Source organism: Chenopodium quinoa, unplaced genomic scaffold (genome assembly GCF_001683475.1).
Source record: "Chenopodium quinoa cultivar QQ74 unplaced genomic scaffold, ASM168347v1, whole genome shotgun sequence".
Taxonomy (NCBI): domain Eukaryota; kingdom Viridiplantae; phylum Streptophyta; class Magnoliopsida; order Caryophyllales; family Amaranthaceae; genus Chenopodium; species Chenopodium quinoa.
Window position 1 is genome coordinate 417,051 of NW_018743946.1, and position 12,583 is coordinate 429,633.

Here is a 12,583-nt window from a genome sequence, read left to right on the forward strand (position 1 = left end):
CTAGACAACGAGGCTCCGGTTCATGGTCCCGAAACACTAGACGGGAGCATGAGCCCGTGGAGGACGACACTACACCGTCCACTTCGCTTGGTCAGTTCCCAGAGTGGGATGAGCGGACCTTGTTCTTTGCCCCTGTCCACCACATTTCTGAGAGGGTGAGACGGGGAACCGAGCCTGGAAGGACACGACATCACGGCTCTGGCTGCGATGGCCTAGGCGATTTGTACAGGATGCATATCGCCAGAGATCGAGAGACGAGACTCCTATGGGAGTCTTGCGGGTTGGTTGCCCTGTTTGAGACCTCCGAGGCTATGGTTGCCTCAAGCGGGGGTCACCACGTAGTACGCGCTCTGGTGGAGTTATTTTGGGACACCACAACACCTTTCATTTTCATTTTCTCTTCTGTGCCGCTGCCATTCGACGGCGGTATCGACGTCTTTTCTCCAGAGGTCAAGGAACTACTGGGGTCGATTGCTTTTCGGGCCTAAGCTGAGGTCGAGACGACTCAGTTTAGTGCCAGAGGAATTCGCCGCTCGACACTGGCAGCGACTCTTGATGACGATGCGACCACCCGAGAGCAGTGGGTGCGCATCTTTGTGCTGATGTTATTGTCAGGGAAATTCTCCCCTGATAGGGGTAGTAGGGCATTGCTTTACTATCTCCCTGCTGTTCGCGATCTCCGGCGGATCGGGACTTATGACTGGACCAGTTTGGCCTATATTGACTTTGTTCGCGCACTGAGGGACTCGTGTCGCCACCGGTCTCTTAGGACGAATGTTGCTTTTTCTGCTTTCTGGAAAGTTGTAGAGGTAAATATTATTCCCTATAAAATTTAGCCCTATATGTTTAGTTAGCATTTACTCATGCTTTAACCTTTTGTAGATCTGGTTCTATGAATACTTTCCTTCCATTGCGCCGGCGAGACCATCGCCGAGGGGGTATCCGGTGAGCGCCTCTTGGGGCAGCCACCATGTGGACCTGTCTACTGCACGCGTCCGGAGTCGGATCATCTCGGTGCAATTTTTGGCGCTTATCTTGCTCTTCTGCGACGTTTTATACATGTTCTTACCCGATTGGTATTTTTATAGGGACCTGAGGTAGTATACCGACCATGGGGTGGTTGGACAGTCCCTGGATTAGCTGCACAGTACTCTGCTGAGCGTCGTTACTTTATGGGGACCTACGGAGCGGTTGCGTATTTAGGAGAGAGAGTTGCTAGACAGCACTCTTCCGATGCCTTTGTCGTTCCTGCTCCTCCACCACGCCACATGTTCGACGAGAGAGAGTTGTCGAGCATGGCTGAGGAGCCTGGTTCTCTTTGGCGGTCCCATGTGATCCTTGGGCGGAGTTATGCTGAGGGGCTACTTCCTTTGTTAGCTCCAGCCCCCGTGCCGGCCGAGGATATGAGGGTAAGATTCTTGGCTTTTTGTTTTTCGCTGAGTAGCCCCCAAGTAAAACCTTACTGATTTCTTTTCTGTTTTATCAGGATGGTCCCACTGAGTTTGTGCCACCTCGTATGTCCATCCACTACCAGGGGATGTACGGGCCGATCGAGGAGATGATTTCTCCGGCTCCTGAGGGCGAGCGCTTCGTGGAGCGGTCGATTCCTCGTCACCAGACCAGAGTAAGTCTAGCTCTAATTCAGAATCTTGTATTCAGTTATCATGCATTTTTACTGACTTAACTTTCCTTGACAGTTCTGACGCGAGGTGGTTTCGGCTATGGCACGATGCATAGATGCCTTCCGGAGCCAACTCGTCCGGATGAGGAACGCAGCTACCTGTCGTCGAGACGACGCTGTCCGAGAGGTAACTTTTCTTTACTTATTGTTTCTGCACTATGCTTTAGTTTTCACCTGGTTTCTGATTTATTTCTTTTTGCAGGGTCAGCCGATTGCTTCTCACACCCGTACGCAGCCTGAGGGGCGAAGAGAGCCGGCGATGTCTAGCTCGAGACGTCGTCGTACTTCGTTAGGAGGTAGAGGTGGTCGTTCCGAGGCTGCTCGAGTCGACGTTGCTGAGGGCTCAGGGTCTTCTTCTGAGGAGGTTCCTGCTGCACCGTTAGGAGAGGCTACCTCGGCTTTCAGAGGTGGTGGGATGTACGAGGTGGACTCGTCATCGCAGCAGCCTCCGTGGTCTCAGCCTCAGGTTAACCTTGGCTGGAGCGGTCCTGTTTTGAGTTTCCCTCCTCCTACGGAGACTGAAGCTGGTGGAGAGGTTGGAGCTGGTGGAGAGGTAACTCCTCGGATGGCGTAGTTTTATGGCGTAATGGGCCTACGTCCTCCGGCGCCGTAGTTTATTTCTGTATATGCATTTTATTTTGACTTTTTATAGAACTTTGCCTTTGACTTGTTATTTAGACACTTTGTTCTGTAAATCTATTATTATGTATTATTATTATTATGTTAGTGTATGTTAGTGTGTGCAAATGTGATAACAATTTTGTGCAAAAATTCCGTCATTTTTATTATTGATGGAGGGTATTATCTGACTCTCTCCCCCAAAAGGAAAAAATAAAAAGGAAAAATAAAAACGGAGAGAAAGGCTGATTTTTGAATTTTAATATAAAATCCAAAAAAAAGAAGAAAAAAAAAAATTAATTAACTAAACATAATTGCTATATTTAATTAATTAAGAAAAGGATAGAAAGTTATTTAGAAGAAATTAAAACGGGGCCATAAAATCATTAACCGACTCCAATTTAATATCAAAACGCAAACTGAGCACGCGCGGCTGTCCTGCTGACTTGGCGCCAGCTAGCGCCAGCCTGTGGCGCATGGCGCCAGGCGCTATTGCTAGCGTGTGGCGCCAAGAGCTGTTGTGTGGCGCCAATTTCGGGTGTGTGACGCCAATTGACGCTGACTACGTATTCCAGTCAGGTTGAAATTCCTCACAATTTGTGCATAAATAGCCCCCTGCTCAGTCGATTATTCACATAATTCCAGCGAAAAAATTATTCTTCTCTTTAGGAAAAATAATAATCATGTCTCTAGCCACTAAAACCTTCACCCAATATTCTCATGAATGGTGTCGATCTCTCAACGCTAGAGAAAGAAAAGAATTGGATTTATTTCACTTGGGGGGAATATATGGCATAAAAGGGGTAGATCTAGACATAGACTTCATTCATACCGCTTTAGAATATTGGAACATTGACACACATTGTTTTAGAATAGGGTATGAGGAAATTAGCCCTTTGCCAGAGGAATTTGGTGCTATTTTAGGCTTTCCTGCAATAGACCTGGTAGTGATCCCTAGAGTAGATGCATATTACTATAAGGATTTTGAGCGCTTCTTTAATTTGAAGGAAAGGAATTTATCAAGGATAGTGAATGGAAACGTGGTGAACTTAAAAGAATTCGCACGCTATTATTTTGATAAACCGCTTTCTGAATCTCTTCACATATATAGAAGAAGGTCGTTCTTATTCTGCATGCTTAATCAATATTGTCTTAGTAGTGGTAAAATTAATGAGGGTCGATCAATTATAACCACTGTGCTAGAACAAATTGAATCAGGGAGAAATCCGATGCCTTTAAGAGTTGGAGAGACTATGATTAGTCTAGATGAGTTAAAAAGGGACCCCAAAGCACCTCTTCGCGGTTCTCCAATTTTATTACAGGTAGAAAAATAATATTTTTAATTGCAGAAATTAAAAAATATATTTTTGTATTGTAATATTGATTTATTTGCATTAAATTTTTTTTTTTTTCAGATGTGGCTAATGGAAAGGCTAGGATTAATTAGCCCTCCGGACGACATTGAAAGTTATACGCCCACTTGCTTTGTAAGAAGAAAGAAGCGCATCCCTAAAATTGGGCGCCATGGGTGGAAGAAAGTCTTTGAATCACGTGACTTTTCTATCAAGTGGGTCATCCCATGGTGGAAAATAAAAAGGATGGTTGGTGTTAACAAGCAACCTTTCTGCCGTCTTCCAAGCTTGTCTCTCATGACATATTATTATCCCTGCAGAGTAAAGAGACAATATGGTTTGCTTCAAAACATTCCTTCCGGGGATCTTCGTCCTCCCTATGAGTATCCCATATCTCAAGAAGTAGATAAATTTGACACGTACTGGAGCGCTAGACCTTTATGGGAAGCGATTACCCAAAAGGTTTCCCCTTCTTTGCTTAATGATGTAAAGAAGTGGTTGTTGAAGAAGTCTTCAATTGATCAGGGTAGAACTAATGTGAAGAATCGTCTAGGTGACAGGGTGACACCGACCAAGGAATGCTTAGGTGCAAGAATTGAGTTCAAGACACCTATAATACCTAAGAAGAAGAATACTACTAAAGACGAGGGGAAAAGGAAAGTTATAGACAAGAAGGCTTGGGTGGAAAAGAAGCATGGGGTGCTAGCTGAAGGCGAAATAATCTATTCTAAGATTGAATGTAGGTCCTCTAAAGGATGCCTACTAGCTAAAGTAATGGATGAAGAGGAGGAGGCAGAAAAGAATTGGAAAAGAGCAAAGAAGGAGAAGAAAGATTAGAACATTGCTTAGCTTTCGATTAGATTCTTAGTTTTTATTTAAAGTTAATTTATTTCAGCTTTATTTAAATTCCATTAACAATGCAATTTTATTTTATTAATGAAATTTCAGCTTTCAATTAAATTGTTACTTTAAATTTGTTTTATTAAAGCAATGAAAAACCGAAAAAATTGATTTTCCAGAAATTCTTCGAGTACGGAAGTCGAAAATTTTCCGAAAAACACCGAAATTCGCCTAGATTTTATTACTGAATTGGCGTCAATAATTGCGAATTGGCGCCAGATATTGAGGTCTGGCGCCAGGCGCCAATACTGTCGCCTGGCGCTAATGGCCTTTTGCTGGCGTCAAGCTTTGTTCTACGACGCCAATTGCTTTTCCGACTTTTGTTGACTTTTTGTTGATTCTGGAATGCGGAGATGTCGAAAAATAAAGTGGCCGCACCCGTAATGGGTTGCCTACGTATCCTTTCCTAAGGAATCAGGCCGAACGTAGCTCTCTTGAGTGTCCTACTCAAGTAATTATGGGTAGTATTTTTTAAGTTGGTCAAGATTGGTCATGTTTGAGAATTCATTGCCATCCATGTCAGTTAATTTTGCTGCACCACCTGACAGGATTGTTTTAACAATGTAGGGGCCAGACCAATTAGGTCTAAACTTTCCCCTTGGATCTAAAACATTTTTCCTTAGTGCATTTAATACCAAATCTCCTATTTTGATATTTCTTGTCTTGACCTTCTTATTAAAATGTCTAGCCATACGAGTTTGATAACACTGAGTGTGATGTAGAGCTTCTAGTCGTTTTTCGTCGAGTAGGATCAATTCTTCATATCGTGCCCTAGTCCATTCGACTTCATCGAGTTTACTTTCTACCGCAATACGTAGAGATGGTATTTCTAGTTCGACGGGTTGTACGGCATCCATTCCATATACCAAAGAAAATGGTGTATTTCCTGTTGACGTACGGATTGACGTACAATAACCCCACAATGCAAAGTGAAGCTTGTCAGGCCAATCCTTGTAATTATCTGTCATTTTCTCGATGATAGTCTTTAAATTTTTATTAGCTGCCTCGACTGCTCCGTTTGCTTGAGGTCTATAAGGGGACGAATGATGATGTTGGATACCATATTTATGTAGCAATTCTTCACATTCGGCTTGAAAGTGAGTTCCATTGTCACTTATCATTTCATGTGGGACTCCATATCGACAAATGATATTTCTCTCGATAAAAAGTGCTACATGTTTTGCGGTGAGTTTAGCATATGATTGTGCTTCAACCCACTTCGTAAAGTAATCAATCGCTACTAGAATAAATTCATGGCCTCCTGTCCCTGGAGGAGCGATCTTGCCAATTATGTCAATTCCCCATGTATAGAATGGCCATGGTGATGTGTAGGTGTAGAGCAAAGATGGAGGAATGTGCTGTAAATTGGCATAAATTTGACACTTAGGGCATCTTTTTACATATTGATGGCAATCCCTATTCATGGTAGTCCAATAATACCCTTCTCGCATTATTTTCTGGACTAACATTTTGCCATTTATATGAGTTCCACAGATTCCTTCGTGGACCATTCTCATTATTCTTTGTGCATCCACCTTCCCTACACATAGGAGGGCTCAACCTTTAGGTACCCTTTTATGTAGCTCGTTTTCTATGAGTACATATTGAGAAGCCAAAAGTCTCAAGGCTCGCTTAGCTCTTTTGTCAGCATGAGGAGGGTATTCTCCATTGGTGACATAGTAGAGAATGTCTGTGTACCATGGTTTTCCTTCTCGTTCTTCATCTTCGTCTTGGACTGGATTGTCATCTTCTATAGCCTGTATATTTGCTGGTTTGTGCCTTTTTCGATAGTGAGAATCCTAACCATTGAGGCTAATCTTTCCAAGGCATTTGCTCGATATCCTTGGGAATCCTAACCATTGAGGCTAATCTTACCAAGGCATCAGCAAATTGATTTTCTTCTCTAGGTAGATATGTGTATTCTACCTTCTCTAACTGATCGGTAAGAGTTTCCAGATAAGTTTGGTAAGGAGCTAGGCTTTCACTCCTTACTTTCCACCTTTTAGATATTTGATTGATGATTAGAGAGGAATCTCCAAATATCCTTAACTTCTTTACTCCCAATGTCAGGGCTGTTTCAAGGCCTACCACACATGCTTCATATTCAGCAGCATTGTTGGTAACGTCGAAATCAAGATTTATTGAGATTGGGACGTGTTCTTCTTTAGGTGATACTAGTAGCACTCCGACACCACATCCCTTTTGGTTTGAGGCTCCGTCAAAATACAAGGTCCAAGTATCATTTTCGGTGACCATCAAATCTTCATCTGGAAATTCACTGCCCTGTATTGATGTCGAGTCTTCTATTGGAAAGTCTGCCAGAAAGTCTGACACCACGGATCCTTTAATAGCTTTTTGTGGCATAAACCGTACATCGAACTGGGCTAAGTTGACTATCCATCTTGAAATACGTCCATTGAGCGTTGATTTCTCGAACAAGTATTTGAGTGGATCCAATCGAGATACCACGAAAACGGTATGCACCAACATGTAATGTCTCAACTTAGTTGTGGCCCACACCAAAGCGAGGCACAATTTCTCGAGTGGTGTATAGTGTGTTTCGTATTCGAGCATCTTCTTACTTAAGTAATATATTGCATTCTCTTTTTTTCCTACCTCTTGTGCTAGCATGGCTCCCATTGTCTCTTTGGTAACCGTCAAATATAACCTAAGAGGTATTCCGGGAAGTGCTGGTGCTAATACGGGAGGATTTGCGAGATAGGCTTTGATCCGGTCAAAGGCTTTTTGACACTCGTCATCCCATATTACTGGTACATTCTTCTTGAGCTTTTTGAAGATTGGTTGACATATCGTTGTTAGTTTTGATATGAACCTACTTATGTATTGTAACCGGCCAATGAATCCTCGAATCTGTTTCTCGGTCTTGGGCGGTGGCATTGACATGATTGCTTTAATCTTGGTTGGATCTATCTTTATTCCTCTAGAGCTTATGACGTATCCTAAGAGCTTGCCCGAGGTGACTCCAAAAGCGCATTTTGAGGGATTTAACCTCATATTATATTTTCTTAGCCTTTCGAAAAATTTCCTTAAGGCTACTTGATGGCCTGGACGGTCTTTTGATTTCACAATCATGTCGTCTACGTATACCTCGACTTCTTTGTGCATCATGTCATGGAGCAAGGCAGTTGCTGCACGTTGGTAAGTAGCACCTGCGTTTTTCAACCCAAATGGCATTACCATGTAACAGTAAGTGCCCCATGGTGTGATAAAGTTGTCTTCTCCATGTCTTCTTCCGCCATGAGAATCTGATTGTACCCTGCGTATCCATCCATGAATGAGAGGAGCGCGTGATTTGCTGTGTTGTCTACCAGAATATCGATGTGTGGCAAAGGGAAGTCGTCCTTTGGACTTGTCTTATTTACATATCGATAGTCGACACACATCCTTACCCTTCCATCTTTCTTTGGAACTGGGACGACGTTAGCGACCTATTCGGGGTATTTGGATACCTTGATGAAACCTGCAGTTATTTGTTTTTGAACTTCTTCTTTTATTTTAAGTGCTACGTCGGGTTTCATTTGACGTAGCTTTTGTTTTACAGGTTTCATTCCTGGAATTAATGGTATAGTGTGTTGAGCTATTTCTCTGTTAATGCCTGGCATATCTTCATATGACCAAGCAAATACATCGATAAATTCTTTAAGCAAGTTAATTAAATCGGTTCTTTCTTGTTTATTCATTGTTAGTCCGATTTTAACTTCTCTTTTATGAGTTGAATCATTTGAGATGTCAACTGTTTCAGTCTCTTCAATTACTGGTGTTTTCTTTTCAAGTGTTTCCATTGCTTTAATAAATTCTTTATCTTTTTCATCGTTAGCTAAGCAATGTTCGTCATCTTGGGTTAGGGAAGAACACGAGAAGTAAGGAGAATGAGTGATGTTATTATACTCTGAGATCATTACATTAAAGAGTGATATGTCCTCAGGGACTGGATCACTAACTATCCTAGGAGAAGAAACAGGAAGGAAAGACGTTATAACTAAAGACTTAGAAGATTCTAAAGGGAAAGACTCTGACTCAGACTCTGACTCTGACCCTGACGATTGTTCAAACATTGGCCCTTGTCCTGTCGTGATTGATATCTTCCTCCTACTTGGAGTAATCACCTTGATAGTCTTGCGCTTCCCTTGCAGTAATCCTTCAGCTGGAGTAATTAGCTTCGAGGGATCGAAGTTTTCGCTTTGTAGGACCGTTTGAATGAGTGAGGAGTTGTCTTCCTCAAAAAATGGCTCATTCTTTTCTCGCCCAAACAGTAATCCCATGACGTTAAAGTCAAAGCATGGAGGTGCTTTCTCCTTATGGACGGGAATTGGGATTTTATCAGTGAAATAGCAATCCAAGAAAATCTCGATTCCTGGTTGTCGTATGTCATTTACAACAAATGGTTCGGGAAATTCATAGCATGGATAGTCCTCTCCTTCTTTTATAAACTGACCATTAAGCGTAAGAGGGTACTGATCCATTGGAATTGCTTTCTTTTGAATGCGAGCGTCCCTACGTGCTTTCAATTTGTCCTGGGATCGCTTGAGATCTTTCCGAGTCGGTTCGAAACCAAGTCCGAAAGTATCTAGTTTAGGGAGGCCAGGTGACTCTATCGATTTTGCTATCCCCTTCTTCTTTCCTAAGGTCATCCCAGGGAAGTGTCCTTGTTTTTTCAGCATAGTGTTGATAATCATGTTGGAATGGGGGTTGTGGCAAAGAGATGTCCTTTCATCCTCTTGGATTAAGGAGACTTCTTCGTTAAAGCCCCATAGGTCTTCATCATCTTCGTCGTGCTCCAAATTGATGATTGGATTCTCTATTGACTTGATCCTCATTGGCGAAGCATCAATGGTGATGGGGATTCCTCCAACTATAGCTTTCACTTGTTGGTGGAGAGATGAAGGGACGGCCTTTAGATCATGGAGCCAAGGGCGTCCTAACAACAGATTGAATGAGGCTTTGATGTCTACCACTTGAAAAGTAGTAGCATGTTCTATTACTCCTGCCGTCACATTTAGGGTTATTTTTCCAAGAGCTTGACGTCGAGTATTATCGTAAGCTCTTATTCCTTGTGTGGACGGAGTTAAATCCTCATTCTTTATGCCGAGCATCCTCGCAGTCCTAAGTGGACAGACGTTAATAGCCGATCCATTGTCTACAAGCGTCATGGGAACATTCATTCTTTTGCAGACTACTGTGAGGTTTAACGCTTTGTAGTGCTTGTCACCTTCCGGGGGTAAATCTTTATCACAGAAGGTGATCAGATTAATTGGACTAGGGAGATCACTCGTGAGGAAGTTAGCTAGTTCCTCAGGAGTGGTGTCAGAATCTATCCTGATTTTATCCAAGGCATTCATCACAGCCAACCTATGTTCTCGAGATGTTGCTAGAAGCTTCCATACATTCATCTCAACTTTTGTCTTCTTGAATTGTTTAACAATGTCATTGTCTTCGATGATAGGTATGGGAATTTGTTGTACAGTAGGCATGGGTTGTGTTGAAACAGGAGGTTGTATTCTCCCGGATCTTGTGAGGACGTCTATTGATGCATCTTCTTCAGCCCAAATGTCGTCTGTGGTGTATGATATGGAAGGTGAAGGTTCTAATATGTCTTTTAGATAGACATCTTCTTCATCACTGTCCCATACTCCGTTAACATTTATATCCTCTTCTTGTTGAACTTGGACTAATTCCTTTATATCAATCATTTTTTGCACCAAATCCTTGAATTTGAAGCAGTTTTCTATGGTGTGTCCTCCTGACTGATGGTATTGACAGTAATATCTATCTGTTCTTTTTAATGATTCAAATGGTCTCGGTTCGAGAGGTTTGACCTTGCCACTCTCGGAGAGCATTTTAAACATTTGTGCATACGGGATCCCAATTGAAGTATAAATTTTATGGCTCTTCTTGGGTCTTTTGGTGACTTGTAAGGGAAAGTATTTTGCCTCATAAGTCGTTTTTACTGGTGTGAATTCTCTCTTAGGTTCTTGATCATATTCCTTGCGAAGTTCATTCAGAATTTTGAGAGTTTCATGTAACAGTTGTGATGTCTCCCTCAAATATAGTGTGAGTATTCGTATCTCTACTTCATTTTCTAGTTTTGGAGGATTATCCTCGACATCGAAAAAGATCTCTTCTTCTTCTTATTCGGTCACTTTGACAGGCTTAATGAGAGATGAGGGGTCAACTTTGCTTTCTTCATCGGAGATAACCAATGTGTGAGCTAGAGGTGCATTATCAATACTAGGTTTCTTACTGGCAGGAGGCAACGACAGCTTATTACTGTCAATCAGGTCTTGGATAGCTTCCTTAAGTTTCCAACAGCTTTCAGTAGAATGGCCCCTACCTTGATGATACTTGCAATGTGCATTGGGGTTCCAATTAGGCGACCTTTTCTCGTTTGGTGGATCTCCGAATGGTCCAATGGGAGTTATAAGACCTTTTGCATTTAGCCCATCAAACGCGGTGTCATAACTCATGCCAATAGGAGTGAAGTTTCTCCTAAACAGTTTCTTTTGTCCTTGGTTGTTCATGGCAAGGACTTCTCCTAGATTAAAGGCGCTAACATTATTTAAATGGGCGGTTTTGGAAGAAGAAGGATTGTCGTTCTTCTTTCCTTTCCAGCCACTGTTGGAGTTATTGTTGGCAGCTTTAGATTTAGCTAAGTTATCTTCAATATTAATCCCAATATCATAAACAGCCTTAAAGGTATGAAGGTTATTTTGATATTTAAGATGTTTTGAATATTTTTCTTGGAGATTTTTAATGAACAATCTCACGGACTCTTTTTCACTTGGTACCTCAATCATTTTAGCTGAGGTTTCTCTCCACTTGTTAAAGAAAGATGTGAAGCCTTCATTCTCCTTCTGCTTGAGAATTTCAAGTTCTCTATGGTCAGTTTCGACTTGAACGTTGCATTTGTACCTATCAACGAAAGCGTTTTCTATGGATTCCCAGGTAGAGGTCTTTTCTTTTTCAAGAGAAAAGAACCATTGTTGGCAAACGGTCTCGAGAGATAGCGAGAACAGAGAAGGGAAAATTTTCTTATCGATACCCTTGATACTCATTATTGTTTCAAATGCCCTTAGATGGAATTAGGGGTTGTCGATTGCCCTAAACTTTGGGATGTCGTTGGCACTGAACTTCTGCGGAAGAAGATCCTTATCCACCGAGACCCCTTGGGATGTGAGTTCTTGAAACTTGTAGTCGCTGGACAACTTGCTTAGGCTTTCTTGCATGAGGTCCATTTGTTGTTGCTTCGCGGGATCCTCGATCTTAAGTGCGAGAAGCCTTAGTGTCTCAGTTACAGTAGCCAATTGGTTTTTGAGATCGTTAACTTCTTCCTGAGTTGCCATTATAACTCTTGCTTTCCTCTTGCGAGCTATAGGTTTGTCAAAAAGTTGGACTTGTACATTATTGCTCCCTAAAAATATGCATACTTTGTTTATTGGAGGATTAATATCCGACTTAACCCCCTAAAAAAAATGACGAAAAATAACGCGCGCACACAAGACTCCCTTAATCATGGTCAAGACATGTGTAATAGTGTGTGTATTGAGTGTAAGTGACATGCTTGGATTCTTGTGTAAGACCATGGGACTTAGTGCCTAAACTCGAATATTGATTCAATTAAGCAGAATTAACCGAATTAAATAGGAAACTGAATAATTAGACATTAGGTGATGACTCGACAAATAATTCGAACTGTCGGCCAAGCGACAGGACTGGCGTCACAATATGGTGGTTGGCGCCAGACTTTTTAGTAAATGTCTGGCGCTACACACCATACAGTGGCGCTACAGCCCAGATTTTGGCACCAACATCGGAACCTCGGTCTGGGACTGTTTTCGATATTATTAGTCAACTTGGGCATGCCTAAAGTCGTACTAGGTCAATTCCGATTAAAAGAAGAAAAAATTTATTGACTCGAATTAATTAATTAATTAGGCAAAGTTCTTTAAGTCATTAATTATAATCTCAACACAAATCAACAAACGATTAGGAGGAGCATAGAATATATATGCGC